The 18412-nt window shown below is 33.8% G+C and overlaps 1 pseudogene; it reads right to left on the reverse strand.

The window, feature by feature from the left end:
- Positions 1–7466: 7466 nt before the first annotated feature.
- On the reverse strand, positions 7467–8901 carry LOC122013557 (annotated as a pseudogene).
- Between the last annotated feature and the right edge of the window lie 9511 nt (positions 8902–18412).

Here is an 18412-nt window from a genome sequence, read left to right on the forward strand (position 1 = left end):
TTGTAAATGGATCTTCTTTCTAATGATTTCTTAATGTGAATATTGAAAAAAAAAATACTTTTTCCTCTATATTCTAAGTTCATAATGTTAAAACAAGGAAAACTTAGCTGAAGTTGTTCTTGTATATTAGAATGGTGGGATTGCTTTTGGGACTCTCTAGGAGTAGACATTTTTCAAAATAAAAATTTTGTTTTCAATATTATCTGTGGATAGAAAACTTGAATTTCTCATAAATATTATCAATAGCTCATCAAACTTATTTTCTCTCCATGTCGATTAATGTTCAGTTTCCTTTATGTTGCTCTATCTCTATTATAATGCTTAATCCTTTTATATTTACACTAGTAGAATTTTGGCTTTTTACTTCGTATATTCACCGAAGTCATAGATAGATAATTACCGAAGTAGACGCACGTGAAGTAATAGGGTACTATTTTACTTCATCCTATTACCGAAGTCGTATCCAGGAAAAAAGCGAAGTCTTTGACCGGTTCAAGGAGACAAAACCGGTTCAAAGTTGGACCGATGCTGAAGTAAAAAAACATCTTTTACTTCGTTTGTTTTGTAAAGTGCCGAAGTAAAAAATGATATATAACTGCATGATTTAAATGGATTGCTGAAGTAAAATAATATCTATTACTTCATTGGTTGTGTAATGTGCTAAAGTAATAGATGATATGTAACGTCACGGTTTATATTGATTGGCGAAGTAAATATAATCTATAACCTCACCATATTTTTTATTAATCGAAGTAGTTGGTATTATGTTACTTCATAGTTTATATTTATTAACAAAGTAATTGATTGTTAAGACTTCATTGTTTTGTATTATACTGAAGTAATTGATAAGATACGACTTCGCAATTATTAAACTGTGGTGAAGTAAATGTTACCTTTGACTTCGACACAATTTTAATGTGACGAAGTAAAAATATATTTTTCACTTCATCAAAATTAAACAATATATATATATATATAAAATAAAATGACAAATACCATAACAATCCAGAAATTTATCCATCAATCCACAAGTATATATATATATATATATATATATATATATATATATATATAACTCTACAAGCATAACTAAAAAATACATCCACAAACCAAAAGTGTATCCACAGGTATGTATGTCCAAATATCCATAATGCAAAATAAAATATTTATCCTAACCTACACGACCCATTTAGGCATCTAGATACGAGTAAATAAATTCGCTCCATTCACTTCTGATTTCATCATATTGAGATTGGTTGTAATATTGATTCTTGATTGTTCCTGCAAACTATTATGTAAAAAAAATACAAAAATACATTAGATTTATAAAATCTACAAAAATGCATTAGATTTATAAAATCATTACATTCATTATATATCATAAAGAAGAAACTCACCATCTTCTCAAACTGTGGATTTTCACATTCAACTATCTCTTTCATGTACCTCATCACACAATATCCACATTCAACAGAACCACTTTGTTTTAGATTACCCTATAATGTAATAAAAAAAGTAATGCAACAATTACAATCCAAATAATAAGAACTATCCATTCATGTGTTAATATATATGTACAATACATACCGTCAATTGCTTAAAACCTGGTGCTTTAGCAATACCCTTTGAGGCATTGTACATCTTGACCCCACTACATTTTAAAAAGTAAAAAAGTTATATTTTTCATATTTATAAGTGAATGCATTCAAAATCAACACAATCTACTACCTACTTTATCACCATAGTTTTCCATGCATCGTCTCGGTTTCTATTAGACATAGAGTCCAATAAATATATCATATTTTTATCTTCATTGACAATAGTCAAGATCCAATGGTACCTGCTAAAATAAAAATATAACATTGACTAATATGTAGTAAGAATTGATAAATAATTAAAATATTACCCAGTGTTATATGGGATGAGGCAGATGCTGTCTCTACACACTGCTTTCAACTGATCGGCAATATGTTGTGATATGTCACGACCATCTTTACCAAGTGGGCATGTAAGTATGTTGCCGGGATCCACAAATGAAACATAATCAGCCCTGTCTTCATCACTCAAATATTTATAGAGGTAACTGCACTTAAAGATTATATAACTTGGTTAGAAATGTTTCAAAGTGTGGGTAAGTTCCAAATAAAATATTAAAATGCAAACAAACATTGTAAGTTAGACAAACAACTCAACGTCAAACAACTCAATGTCTTTTTTACATCATACATTTTTGATGGCATATTATGATCATCTGGCAGCATATCCCCGAAATCCATTAGTAGATATGAAAATAGAGTATCACTCATCCCATGCCTTGCTTTCGTATTGTACAGTTTCACAAGTGCACTCAACTTTGTGTAACGTTTACATTCATTGTACAACGGTTTCTTTGCTTCCTCCAAAAATTCCATAAATGCTTCTGGATTTTCTGTATAGTTATCATATGCTGCCTCACACATATTAGCGGTTTCAAAGTCGTTGAAATAATTATCAATTGGCTCTTGGTTGGTACTCAAATTTACTCCATCTTTTTCAGTAGACTCACCATGCCAAATCCAATTCACATAATTCTGACTAAAACCATGGAAATAAAGATGCTCTTGAATGGACTTAACCGATCCTTTTTTAAGATTTATACATTTACAACAAGGACAATGAATTAAATTGGGATCAAAATGAGGATTCTGTAAACAATAGCTAATGAACTGTTCAACACCCTCTTCATATTGTTTGGACCTTCTATCCGATTGAATCCAAGATTTATCCATTTCAATACAAGCAAAATCCCAAAAATTTGTAACAAAGATCTTCTTCAAACTACTTCAAGGACTTTATCTTTCTTCAATGTGAATTTGAACAAAACCTAAACAAATATTATAGTAAAAAAGTAATAGTTTTTTAGTGTTTTATACTAAAAAAAATACGGCATAAAACTATAGAATCCAACACTTAGGAGATCATAAAACATAATCAATTCAATGATATGCTTAAATCATGTATTTATCTGATGGTAGAATAATATTATTTATTTTTGCAAAAAAATAAAGGTAAAAGATCATCCAATTCCCTTTTACCAATCAAATCAAATCAAAAGTATTATTCATAAGAATGCATATGATGTTACTTTACTATACAACTTACTAACTCTTTCAAAGAAGATGAAATTAAAAAATTATAAAATTTTAATGAACTGCATTATCAGAGAAAACAAAAAATGAAGCCCAATTCAAACTGAGAACATGCATGTGTTAATTCTCATACACAATAATGAATGAAAATTTACAGACATATATATAAATAGGAAAAGCCATGCATATTGAAGGTAGATATTTAGTGGAAGAAATCCATGAATCATGTGACAGAACCTAGCAACAACCGTAGTAAAACCAACAATATCCTATACAAGCTAATAATAAACTTATGAGAAGACATAGAAGTGGATTGCCATGATATGAAATTAAGATATTAGGAACTTCAACAAGCATATCTCTTTGTCGTTGACTACCTATTATTTGGAACCATGACCTTAATAAAGAATAACTTGTAAGCAAACAAATTAATATTGCAGGTGTTAGCATATTTGGAGGTGTAAGCATATGCCGTGTAATAAAAATGTTCAAGCATCTGAGCAACAGTCATAAACCATCTGAAGAACCAATTCAAATCTAATAAACAAAAGCGTAAGATGGATGTTGACAATTAAATTCATAGGTGGCAGCAAAGTATAAAAACTTAATATCTTATTCTTACCAACCATAATTACAAATAATGAATTGTAGCTAATATGAGTGCTCAAGAGAAATGATTCAATACACAGAATTCATAAAACAATCACATTTATATATAAATAGGAAAAACCATGCATATTGAAGGTAGATATTTAGTGGAAGAAATCCATGAATCATGTGACAGAACCTAGCAGCAACCGCAGTAAAACCAACAATATCCTATACAAGCTAATAATAAACTTATGAGAAGACATAGAAGTGGATTGCCATGATATGAAATTAAGATATTAGGAACTTAAACAAGCATATCTCTTTGCCGTTGACTACCTATTATTTGGAACCATGACCTTAATAAAGAATAACTTGTAAGCAAACAAATTAATATTGCAGGTGTTAGCATATTTGGAGGTGTAAGCATATGCCGTGTAATAAAAATGTTCAAGCAACTGAGCAACAGTCATAAACCATCAGAAGAACCAATTCAAATCTAATAAACAAAAGCATAAGATGGATGTTGACAATTAAATTCATAGGTTGCAGCAAAGTATAAAAACTTAATATCTTATTCTTACCAATCATAATTACAAATAATGAATTGTAGCTAATATGAGTGCTCAAGAGAAATGATTCAATACAGAATTCATAAAACAATCACATCTATATGCTAATTGCATTGTACATTTGGCATTCTTTCTAATAACTTCTGGTTAATGAACTCATAGCATTCAATGGGGATCTAATGTCATTCTTTCTAATGTTCATTCTGGTTAATGAACCCATAAAATCTAAGAATGAAATACACAGCAACATGAACAAGGAACATACAAATGGAGAGGAAATAGGCCTAATTTATGTTTTCCCAAAAAATGGGTTTTTATAATCAAGATTCCAACTCTTACGTTAATAGAAAGTGAGAAATAGGCCAGTGACAAAGACTTGCCTGCTCAAATTCATTCATTCTAAGGTTAATCGAGACCAAGAGCAGAATGACAAGGTTGAAGAAGATAGGAGTTGCGATTGGGTGAATCATTATTTTTTAACAACCAAACAAAATAAAAAGAAGAGATATCTATAGGAAGAACATTAATGACACAACGTAGGAAAGAAGGGGTGGAGAAGGAAGAAACCTAGTGTCGGGTGATGCACGGCTGGACGACGCACAGCTGGGAACGGAGACGCAGGCTGGAGATGCGGAGAACGGAGACGCAAGGGTTGAGACGCGGAGGACGGAGATGCAAGAAAAAACAGAGGCGCGGTTGGAGACGCGGAGGTCGGAGGCGCGCAAGCTCGATGGAGATGAAAAAAACGGCGATGTGCGGTGAAGCCGTGAAGGTGGAGCCGTGGTGACGCACGCTAGGGCTTGGAATAGTTTTTAAGTGGTTTCGTTTTTTAGGTGGAGCCGTGGTTTCATTATTTATTTTATAGCAAAGTTAATTTATTTTAGAAGATAATTTTTAAGGTTACGTGATTTATTTTAGAAGGTTAATAATTATAATGTTAATTAAGAAGTGAGATGGGAAGATAATTTTTAAGGTTACGTGATTTATTTTAGCAAGGTTAATAATTATAATGTTAATTAAGAAGTGAGATGGGAAGATAATTTTTAAGGTTACGTGATTTATTTTAGCAAGGTTAATTATAATGTTAATTATGAGATGGAAAATTAGAAGTCTAATTAATTCCATCCGGTTCATCTTTTTACTTCACACAAAAAAATATATATATTTTAAACTTTTTTTACTTTATCAAAATTAATGTACCGAAGTAAAATATTATTAAAATTAATAGTGAAGCTCTTGTTTTTTAAATTCTGAAGTAAAAAATAATATTTTACTTCGCTAGTACTATTAATGAAGTTAATTGTTATATATTACTTCGTTATTAACAATCGCCGAAGTAAAGAGTGGCGAAGTAAAAGGCTAAAATTCTACTAGTGTTACCAATTTTTTCTTGCGTAGCGACATAAAATGCCTACAAAGGAAAATAAACTATATTACTTATTCACATTCACTACAAGAAATTTTACATTTTGTGACGCCGAAACACATTGCCAAATGTAAACAAAACGTGTCGCTGAACATTTGGCTACGCCAAAATGCGTCGCCAAGACGCGTCGCAAATTGCTCGTATGCAAATGTCGATTTGCTATTTGGCGATGTGTTAAGGAACCCGTCGCTGAAGGTGTAGGCAGTTGCCGATGTTTCTCATACACGTCACCAAAGGGTATTAACCATTTGGCGACGTTTACCTTGCATCGCGATATATATTTCTTGATTCAATTTTTTGAAATTATTATAATCATTCGGCAACGCAAAAATGTGTGGCCAAAGATATTAGACATTTTGTGACGCCCTTCAAGCATCACAATTTGTTTATTTATTTATTATTTTAATTTTTGTGATACTATGAAAGTGTCGCCAAAATGTGTCGTAAATGTTTTTTTATTAAATATGAATATCAAATAAGATAATTACATACAATCAAATTTAATAGATGTGCAATTTACTATTCACAAGTCAAATATTTTTCAAAAAGTTAAACAACTAGTAAAATAATATCCAAAACATAATTAGTCAAACACTAATTAAAAAATGTTTCAAAATGAAAGACTACATAGGCGTTACCGATTGCCAATGATATAATGGAGGAGATCATGTGGAAGAGTTTGTTGGTGAAGGCTGGAAAGAGAAACCGAGAATGACATGTTGAAGTTGTTGCATAATGCATCAAATCTTTGTTGTTGCTCACCTATCGTCTTTTGTTGCTCACCTATACTATGTTTTTGTTCATTGGTCATTTGTTGCATAGCCGTAATTTTTTCACCATCATCGTTATGCTTTGAGCTGATGTTTGTGGCCCTAGGACCACCCGCCAGGGGTGGAGCTAGGCTCCTTATAACAAGTGGGGCAAAATATTTAAAGCACAATATATTATATAAAAATTACATAACAAAACATTTTACAAGAATTCTCTAGAGTACACATATTTTGAAAACGATGTAATATTTATTCATTGTCAATTGTATCAAAAACTTCTTTTTCAATAAAAATAACCAAACAATAATTCATCCACCGATCTCTCATTCGATTTCAAAGCCGATTTTTTCACAATCTTCATCGCAGAAAATGCCCTTTCCAAAGTTGTTGTAGCCATCGGTAACACAAGTGCAAATTTAATAAGCTTATACACCAATGCATATACAATATCTCTTCTTATTTTAACTAATTCCCTTGCAAGACTTCATATTCCTTTAAAATTTGCAAACTCTTTACTAGATTTCATATTCATAAAATAATTATCAAGCTGATTACCTAATGTCAGAGTCTCAACTGATGAAAAATCTGCAGGATAAAACTTAGCAAATTGAAGCAACTTTTCCTTGTCAAATGCAGAAAAAAGATTTTCTGGACTAAGACATTCCATACAAAGAAGCAATTCAGTATTTATTTCTGTAAATCGATCATTAAGCTCTTGAAGTTGCATATCCAAGACTTCATAAAATAAACTAACTTTGTAGTAGTGTAAATTAGTAACAATTGCAGCTTTACGTCTTGATCTACCCTTGAGAACACAAACTTCATTCATGGCTGGAATTACAATATCATGGCAATTACAAAACATCATTACTTCATTCAATAAATCATCTCAACCATTATCTCTCATCAATTGCAACCTCTTTTTTGAGATTTTAACTTGTATCATGACATTGACAATATCTTGATTCTTTCTCTACAAAATCTAGGAAAGCTCATTTGTAACACCCAAAATATTCTTCAGTAAATGCAAAGTGAAAGCAAAATCAAATGTTTCTAAAGAATCCAAAAAACTGGCAGCTTCAGCCTTTTGTTCTGAATGAGAACCATCTTCCACTACATATTCTAAAACATCAAGAATAGTAGGAAAATGCACAATTAAACTCATCAATGTACCATAATGTGAACCCCAACGAGTATCACCAGCTTTTTTGAGCCCAGATTCTTGATTTAAGCCACAACCACTGAAAAATTCTCTATTTCCAAGTGCTTTTTTAACTTGAGTCATTTGTTTCGCTTGAAACATATCTTGTTTTTTACATGAACCTTCAACTACTTTAACTACAATAGCAACCAAATTAAAGAGAGAAACAACTTGGAGATGATTTTTTGCTACTGCAACAATAGTAAGTTGAAGTTGATGTGCAAAACAATGAACATAATATGCAAAAGGATTATCTTTCAAAATCAAACTTTTGAGCCCGTTAAACTCTCCTCGCATATTACTTGCACCATCATATCCTTGTCCCCTAATTCTAGTTATACTCAATCCATAATATGAAAGTAGTGATTCTATAACTTTTTTGAGTGACAGGGAAGAAGTATCACCAACATGAACAATCCCAAGAAAATGTTCAACAACAATGCCTCTCAAATTTACATAACGTAAAGCAATAGCCATTTGTTCTTTATCTGATATATCGCTTGATTCATCAACTAATATGGCAAACACTTCATCTCCAAGTTCATTCAATATGGCATATGTAGTCTCAATACTAGCAGCATTTATAATATCTTTTTGAATTTCAGGAGAAGTTAATTGATTATTTTCCGAAGCATTTTGTAAAACTACATTCTTTATCTTTTCGTTATGATCTGTAACGAATTTCAAAAGTTCAAGAAAATTATCTTGATTAAATGAACTTTCATATTCATTATGCCCCTGAAAAGCTAACCCCTGGCGTAACAAAAATCATATGCAATCAACTGAAGCAGTTAACCTGACTCTATAAAGATTGTGAGCTTGCTCTGTTTGCCTGGTAAGAGCAACTTCAATGTGTTGACTTTCTTTCATCAAATTTAAGCATTTCTGCCAAGTTTGATTATGTGCGATATTTGAACTTCCATCATGTTTAACAAAAATCTCTTCTTTTTTTTTTTTTCCAATTAGTAAACCCAACTGAAGTAAATGAATCTCCACCTACTTGTTTTCCTAAATTAGGTCGGAATAAGTAGGAACACAAACAGAATGCACCATCTTTACTTATGTTATATTCTAACCAATTTCCAAATTCATTAAACCAAGATGGACAAAATCTTCTTGATACTTTACCAATCTTTCTTTGTGGAAAATTATGATTGCGAGGTTGATAAGGTCTTTTCTGCAAATAAGCTCTTTGACTTGTTTCTTCATTTACCATTGACTTTCTTTTAAGAAATTTATCTATTCCTGTTGGTGTTAAGAAGAAAACGAAAATGTTATATGAATAATTATTTGTAAATTTTAATATAATTTACTTAACTTAAATGTAACCCTATAACAAAGAAGTTTCAGTAACAACTTAATGACAACTGGGAAATTGCAGTAACAACGAGTAAGTATATGATCAATCAAGAAGTTCGCTTTCTTAGTCTTAAAAATATGTTCTTTTATTACATTGTGAGTTAACTAGTAAATAGTAAATGAGTAATGTAACTTACTAATTTAGGTAAGGCTAATAATATTTAATCAACCAAAATAACTAAATAATAAGAGAAATCAGGGAATGGATTGCAACTTGCAAACGAAATTGGAGAAGATCCGAAGATACCATCTGTCCTCGAAGTCTCGAATATGGCAGACAAAGCAGTAGGAATCAAGGAATGGCTTCTGACGCAGGGTGGATGGTGGATTGGTGGAGGCAATTGGCAAGCACAACAGTGTCGAATCCAACGAGGCAACAAGTGGCAGCAGGGACAAAGCGGAGGGAAGCCGACCGTTGACGTCGTAAGAGAGAGCCTCGTCGTCTCGTCGATGAGGTCCTACTTGGAGAAGCTGCGGAGGACGGCAGTCGACGGAGGGTAGAGACTAGAGATTAGAGAATCGGAGCGGAGTAGGGAGAGGAGGGCGGAGAAAATCTATCGATAGGGGGTAGTCTCGGAGTCGGGGAGCGCAAGCAGTGCCGAGGGAGAGGGCGGCGAGGAGGGAAATTGGGGATGAGGGTTGCAAGCCCTAGTTTTTTTTTCTTTTTACTGGGGGCAAGATTGTAATTTAATAATCTCTATGGAGATTTATCAAAAATTGAGGCGGGGCAGTTGCCCCACCAATCATCAATGTGGCTCCGACCTTGTCACCCACTATAGATAATTTAGGTAATGGACCTAAACCCTTGATGTAATGAGACCGTGAGCCTAAGACTTGCATCATGATATCAACATCTTTAGGACGGCGTACATTATCGACAGTAGAGACAGAAATTTCACCTTCTAGTTGAGTCGATCGAATTTCCACCATTTCAGCCTAAAAAGAAAATAAAATTTTAGTATGAAAATTAACTAGATATAATGTGAATGTCACTTGAGGCAAATAAAACTAATGAATACCTAAAAATTATACAAAGACATTTAAACCAAGGTTAAGATATTTGATACAACAAATAATCAGAATGACACCTCAGAATCCGAGTCACTCAAGAAATGTTAATGAATAGCACAACCTACCCAAGTTAACACCCAACAATAAAAAAGAAAAATCAAATAAAGAGCAAAACATATGAATATTGACTTTCTAGGTGAGTAAGATATAGTTATATTCAGATAACGTAGATAGACTCCCCCAAGTTCTACGAGAATAAAATACTGAAACCATTGAGCTGTATCCTTGGTGTCCATGGAAAGACATAAGAATGTTACAACTTACAAGACATGGTAAAGAATAATGTCAAACATAAAGTATGAGATGTGTGCAGTTAAAGATGATTTTGACAAATATAAGATCAATAACTCAATTACAGAAAAACATCAATACATATTTGACACATGCCAAAAATGTGTAATCAACATTCAATAACACAATCAAATATAATCCATGCCAGCATAATTGTTGAGAGATATATTCAATCTACCAAACTAGAATCTAGTAAAACTAATTCAATCCATAAAAACCAAAATCAATTCCAAGACATGAATACACCAAGTGGGAAAAAATAATTAGTATCCATCGCTCTCCTACAACAAAAATAATAAAATACACTTATATATTTTTGTGAAGCCCAATCCTTCTTCCATTGTCTTCCTTTCTGAAATAATTGCTCAAAAGTGTCGATCATGCTTGGAAGTTCTCCTGTCACAAGACCAGCCTTAAAAATAAAAGCATTATTATCATATAAATTTTAAAATAAATATTATTTTTAAATAAAACTTACAGCAGCATGATATTATTTTATTAGGTGTATCTCTACTAAACGCAGTGGTAGATACAGATGATCCAAACAAGTATTACATGAACATCTTACTTTTGTCAATCGTCATTTTGTAAAACTATAGAGCAAGCAAACATATACATTAAATTTCATTACATTCCATGAAATCAACCAATTCCATACATTACTATCTAGGTGACTATTACTAACTCAAGAACAAATTGCCAACTTCTAAAACTGATCCATTAACATTTATAAAAAAAACCAATAACAAAAATTACAAGCAAACCATATAAGACAAAGGAAAAAAAATAACATTTTAAAAATTGAATTTGAATAAATGATGAATTCAATAATTTAGTAAGAACCGAAAGATTGAATTTCATGACTGATATGGGTTAGGTTTAGTAGGCCCCCGGTGAAAAGGGGAAAGAAAAGAGATAGTCGAATTAAGCAATGTAAATATCGGTCGGGGTATCAGGCTTAAGAAAATATAGGACAATATCGTCCGGGACAACATGCTTAAGGAAATGTAGGCAAATATCGGACGGGGTAACACACTTAAGAAAATATAGGCCAATACCGGCCGGGATAATACCTTAAAGAAAAGATAGGCTAATACCGGTCGGGGTACATTTTGAGAAGGGTAGGCTAATATCGGCCGGGATATACCTTAAGAAAGAAAGGCCAATATCGGCCGGGATATACCTTAAGAAAGAAAGGCCAATATCGGTCGGGATTGTCTGAGCTAGCACATGCGAATACAGACTAATATCGGGCGGATGCATATGATCGTCCGAGAATGAGCAACTACAAGACCGTACAGGATTTATAATATATTATCGGGCGGATGTATATGATAGTCTGAGAATGAGCAAGTACAAGACCGTACATGATTTATAATATATTATCGGACGATGAGGACATGTGTTACATAAAAATAATAACCCGCCTGTATGAAACCTAGGGTCAATCCCGATCGATACAAAACATAATATAATATTGGGTTGTCCACAACATACTGAAGACAGGATAACCAAGCAGGGGTGATAAAATATAACTTATAGGACAGGACGAGAATAAACATTTTGAGGATATTTATGAATAGCTTATGAAAATATCTGCTTCATGTAATCGTATAACAGGTTGACTAACTTGGCGGGAAGAATGTTTCTAGACTCTTCTGCAAGTACTAGACGACGAAGAAGGTACATCTGGGGTAAAAAAAGATTCCTTAAAAGCTATTTTCTGCAAGTACGTGGCTTACGTCATCTCATAACAAACACTAACAAATCGGGGTCCATTTCATGAGTACGGAGGTTATATGAAGTGGTATAAAAGGGGGAATCCTCTCCGTTGGCTAGGTATGCTCAAGCTCATCACACTCACAATCCTAGTTTTCAGTTACTGTTCATCTTCTTCCTTCTTCCACACTAAGAGAGATCACTAACTTGAGCATCAGAGGGCCTAGCCAAGGATTCCCACCCCGGTCTTATATCACTGACAATAGTGTTAGTTGGTCTCTTGTGCGCAAAGCTTTGGAAGCTCCAGATCTTGGTTTTCTTCATTGAACCCTTCCTTTCGTCTTTGGATCTTCGCACACACTGGCGGAGCCAGGAATAATAGCCCGCCTAGGCTAAAAAAATTCTCCAAATGACCCCCGGGGCTAAAAGCCCTTTTTTCCCATTGCAAATTCAAAATGCAAGATGTGAACAAGTAAAATTAATTAAATTTTCAACTGGGTCCCCCGGGTTGTAGCCCGGGTAAGCCAATGCTTGGCTCCGCCCTTGTTCGCACAAGGAGAGCATTCTGTGACTCTTATTCTCCTAGATCCGCTTTGAGTTTCTCGGATCGGTATTCTACAAGTATTATTCTTCATCAGCAGTAGGTTTTCTCCCAGCTTTCCGTTTTGTCAAGCTTCTCAGACAGGATCAATGACAAAAGAGAAGATTTTGGGTAAAGAATTGCAAGTAAAAAACAAAAAAGAATACCAAAACACTAACGAAAAATGATTTCAAGCAGACTTGTAAATAGTTTCCATCCACAAATCTCTCTTGCTCTTGAATATATCTGAAACATATGCATAAAGATGTTGGGTCTTTCGGGCCGCGAAAACCACTTTTTCGCGTCGCGAAAACCCCAAATCACCCAAAGCCGTAGATCCGTGCAAGGAAAACCGAACAAAATACGAGTACGAGTTTCAAACATTTTAGATCTACTCCTAGATCTATGTGTTGAGAGTTTTACCTTTGAAGCGTGCCCTCGCAAAATCCCGCTTGTCCAAGGTACGTGTCGGATCTCCAAAGTATCAAGGTAGATACTGTTGGTTGCTACTCGGAAAATCTAGAGGTTCCACTGTACAAAATTTTTGTACAAAGGTCTGAACCTTTTCCTAGCTACCATGTGTTCTTTTAAATTAAATTTTGGATCGCCTGCGGAACTTAACACGTTTGATCCAAAACTTAATCTATTTGTTCTTTTAGGTTTAGACTTGGATCTCCTGCGGAACTTAACACGTTCGATCAAAATCACCTTAAGTTATTAATTCCATTAAATATTAATTTCCATAATTGGTTCCCAGTACTGACGTGGCGAGGCACATGGCCTTCTTGGATATGGGAGCAACCACCACCGACTAGACAAAACCTTTTATGGAAAGCTAATATTTAATTTCCTAAAATAACTTTAGGTCAACCGAAAAGAACAATCAAATCACAAGGAAAATAAAAGCAAAAGAACACTATATCGAAAACAAATTCGAAACACTAAAATCGTATGCCTCTTGTATTTGGTATTATTTCCAAAAATAACTAGTATGATGCGGAAAGGAAAAATACTAGTTATACCTTTTAGAAAGACCTCTTGATCTTCTATCGTATTCCTCTTCTAACCTCGGACGTTGTGTGGGAAACGATCTTCCGAGATGAGAACCACCAAGCACCTTCTTCTTCCTTGCAAGTTTCGGCCATCAAAACATCTTCTAGGATGAAGAGGTTCGGCCACCACCACCATGCTCCAAGGGATGCTAGAAACAAAGCTTTCTTTCTCTCCTTCTTCTTCTTCTTCTCTAAACTTGATCCGGCCACCATATGAGTCTCCACAAGAAGGATGAGGTTCGGCCATCAAAGAGAAGAAAGGAGGAGAGGATGGCCGGCCACACGAAAAAGAGAGAGGAAAAATAATAGAGTTGTTAACCATGAAGGCACCTCTACCCTCTCTTTTATAATCCTTGGCCTTGGCAAATAAGGAAATTTAAATAAAAATTTCCTTAATTCTTTTGCCATTGATAAGGAAAATTTATTTAATTAAAAATAATTTTTTCTCATCAACAATGTGGCCGACCACTTTAAACCAAGCAAAGGAAATTTAATTCAATCAAGAATTAAAACTTTCCTAATTTGTTTCCGGAAATTTTATAAAAAATTTCTCTAATAATTTTTCCCTTCATGATGGTTAATAAAAAGGAAATTTTATAAATTAAAATATTTCTTTTAAACATGTGGATAAAAAGAAAGTTATCTTTAAAAATTAAAATCTCTTCCAATCTACAAATAAGGAAAGATATCTAATCTTTTCTTAATCTTTGTAGAAGCTTTATAAAAGAGATATTTAATTTTTAAACTCTCTTTTAAATTATGAACATGATTAAAAGGAAAGTTTTTACCAAAATTAAAATCAACCTTTTAATCTACAAATAAGGAAAGAGATTTAACTCTTCTCTTAATCTTTTGTAGAATCTTATAAAAGGAAAGATTTAAATTTTTAAACTCTCTTTTAAATCATGTTATCCACATAAGAAAATTTTAAAAAATAAAATTCCTTTTTATTTTAATAGGGCCGGCCACCTAAGCTTGAGTTCAAGCTAGGGCCGGCCACATGAATTCACCCATGAACCAAAACATGGCCGGCCCTAGCTTGGTCTCCAAGCTAGCTTGGCCGGCCCCCTATAGGATGGGTAAGAAGGTGGGTATAGGTGGGTATAGTACTCTATAATCAAGAGGCTACGATAGGGACCGAGAGGAAGAATTGGTTTTGGTCTCCCGATAAAATTAAGCATCCCGTGTTTGCCCCGAACACACAACTTAATTTTATCAATAATAATTTATTCCACTAGAGAATTATTATTGAACTACCGCACCAATCCCAAATTACATTTTTGGGCTCCTTCTTATTATGAGTGTGTTAGTCTCCCTGTGTTTAAGATAACAAATGTCCACTAATTAAGTAAGTTACTGACAACTCACTTAATTAATATCTAGCTCCAAGAGTAGTACCACTCAACTTCATCGTCATGTCGGACTAAGTCCACCTGCAGGGTTTAACATGACAATCCTTTTGAGCTCCTCTTGGGGACATTCTCATCCTAGTATCTCTATGACACAGTTTCCTTCTATAATCAACAACACACACTATAAGTGATATCATTTCCCAACTTATCGGGCTTATTGATTCATCGAACTAAATCTCACCCATTGATAAATTAAAGAAATAAATATCAAATATATGTGCTTGTTATTATATTAGGATTAAGAGCACACACTTCCATAATAACTGATGTCTTTGTTCCTTTATAAAGTCAGTATAAAAGGAATGAACTCAAATGGTCCTACTCAATACACTCTAATAAGTGTACTAGTGTAATTATATAGTTAAGATAAACTAATACCTAATTACACTACGACCTTCCAATGGTTTGTTCCTTTCCATCTTGGTCGTGAGCTACTGTTTATAATTTATAAGGAACCGATAACATGATCTTCTGTGTGTGACACCACACACCATGTTATCTTCAATATAAATTAATTGAGCAACTACATTTATCATAAATGTAGACATTTGACCAATGTGATTCTTATTTCTAGATAAATGTTTATACCAAAAGCTAGGCTTTTAGTATACATCCTAACAATCTCCCACTTATACTAAAAGACTAAGCTGCTATATCTACTGCCATACATCTGATTCCCAATCCTTCAACATGCTCATCAAAAGCTCTTGCCTTAAGGACCTTAGTGAAAGGATCTATAGGTCATCACCTGATGCAATCTAGGCAGCAACAACTTCTCCTCGTTTATACGATTTCTCGTATTGGGTGGTACTTGCGCTCTATTATGTTTACTTGCCTTATAGACTTGTGGTTTCTTCGAGTTTGTTACTGCACCAATATTATTACAATAAATTGTAATAATTCTTGGACAAACCAGAAATCATATCTAAGTATATCTTGAGGTTATTGAGTCATTCAGCTTTTATGACTACCTTAGAGGCCTGCCATATACTAAGCTTCTATGGTGGAATCTAGAAAAACACCTATGCTTATCACTCTTCCATAGTTATGACTTTACCTCCTAAAGTAAACACAAAACCCCGAGGTTGACTTATTATTGTCCCTATCCGATTGGAAGTCAAAATCCATGCAACCCACAGGGACCAAATTAACTGCCTTGTAAGCTAGCATATAATCTCTAGTGCCTTTAAGATACTTCAATATATGCTTTACTGCAGTCTACTGTCCTTGTCCAGGGTTACTTTGATATCTGCTAACTATGCCCTTGGCAAAACAGATTTCTGATCTTGTGCATAGCATACTTTAGGCTTTCGATAGCCGAAGCATAAAGAACTGCCTTTATTTCCTTTATCTCCTTTGATGTCTACAGAGACATATCTTTAGATAAAGTTATCCATCCTGTAAAGGTAAGAAACCTTTCTTGGAGTTTTGCATGCTTAAAATAAGCAAGGATTTTTCCGATGTATGAAGCTTGGGATAAGTAAAATATTCTTTTCTTGCGATCCCTTATTACTTCGATCTCAAGAATATATACATTCTCCCAAGTCCTTTATATCGAATTGTTTAGACAACCATACCCTTACTTCTGACAACATTTTGATATTGTTTCCAACTACCAAAAATGTTTTCTATGTATAGTACAAGAAATACCACCACGCTTCCATCACACCTTTTGTATACACAAGACTTATCCAGTTACTAAATAAATCCATAGGTCTGGATTACTTTGATAAACCGGATGTTCCAAGATCTTGAAGCTTTGCCTCAGTCCATAGACTGATTAAGCTTACATACAAGATGCTCTTAGCCCTTTGCAATGAACCCTTCTGGTTGCTTTATATGGATGCTTTCTTCAAGACTTCCATTAAGGAATGCTGTCTTGACATCCACTTGCTAAATAGATAAAAGAATCTGAATAGACTTATGCATGGCTACCAGTGAAAAAGTTTCCTCTTCATCAAGCCTTGCTTTGAAAGTTTCTACCTTCCTGTCTATCCCTCTTTTCCTATTATAGAACTTTTTACACCTAAAGACTTTTACACCATTTGGTGGTTCTACAAGCTTCCAGATTTTATTAGAATACATATATTCTAATTCTTTTATTCATTTACTCTTTGCCAAGATGCTATATTTTTTATCTTGGAGTGCTTCGTCATATGACCGGAGATCAGGTTCATGTTCTCCAGGGATCGAGTCCAAAAACTCTCCCAAAACATGAATCTTTTTAGGTTGCCTAACAACCCTCCCACTACCACGAGACACTTTCTGCAATTGTGTATCATTTGTGATACGTGTTGCAGTTTCCTTGTGGTATCTCATCTTGTACAGTTGATACTAGATTAGACATGTCTTTTATTATTTCCTTAAGAACAAATTTTCTTATGGGCACGTGGTTTATTACATAGTCCTTTTCTAAAAATCAGTAATTGATGCTAACAATGACCTTCTGATTTTTAAGACTATAAACCTACTTTCATTTCTCTAGGATAACCCACAAACAAGTGAATTGTCTCTCTTCGGCATATGTGCTGGATTACCTGAATCCGAATATGCATCGAAATATGCTTACGCCTATTCAGCAATTCTATATGAGTAGAGAGTTCTAACTTTGGAATGTACTATATTCACTTCCGTTTCCAGAGTATATCCTTAAAATGATTTTGGTAATATTCTAAATAACACATCAATCTACTTATTTCCATAAGAGTCATATACCTTCCTTTTTCTACACCATTCTGTTGGGGTGTACCAGGTGCAGTTAGTCGGGATTGAATCCCTACTTTTGATAAGTAACTCCTAAATTCTCCCAAGAGGTACTTGCCACTACTATCTTACCATAGTGACTTTTACTTTAACATTTCTCCGCATCAGTCTTGTACTCTTTGAACTAATCCAAGCACTTAGTCTTGCGGCACATAAAGTAAATGTATTTATATCTCAAATAGTTGTCTATAAAATAGATGAAATATTTGAAACAACTTCTTGCCTGGATAGTTATAGGATCACACAAATCAGAATAAACCAATTCCAACATATCTTTGGCTCCATACCCCTTAGATTTAAAAGCTTCTTGGTTATTTTTCCTTCCAAGTAAGACTCATAGGTTGGAAAGATTTCCAATACTAATGAACCCAATAGTTCATCAGCTACCAATGAATCCTACTCAAGATAATATAACCTAGCCTTAGATGCCAAAGATATAATTGGTTCATTTCTGAAGGTTGCTTTCTCTTAAAGTTAGAA

This window comes from Zingiber officinale, chromosome 8B (genome assembly GCF_018446385.1).
Source record: "Zingiber officinale cultivar Zhangliang chromosome 8B, Zo_v1.1, whole genome shotgun sequence".
NCBI classification, from domain to species: domain Eukaryota; kingdom Viridiplantae; phylum Streptophyta; class Magnoliopsida; order Zingiberales; family Zingiberaceae; genus Zingiber; species Zingiber officinale.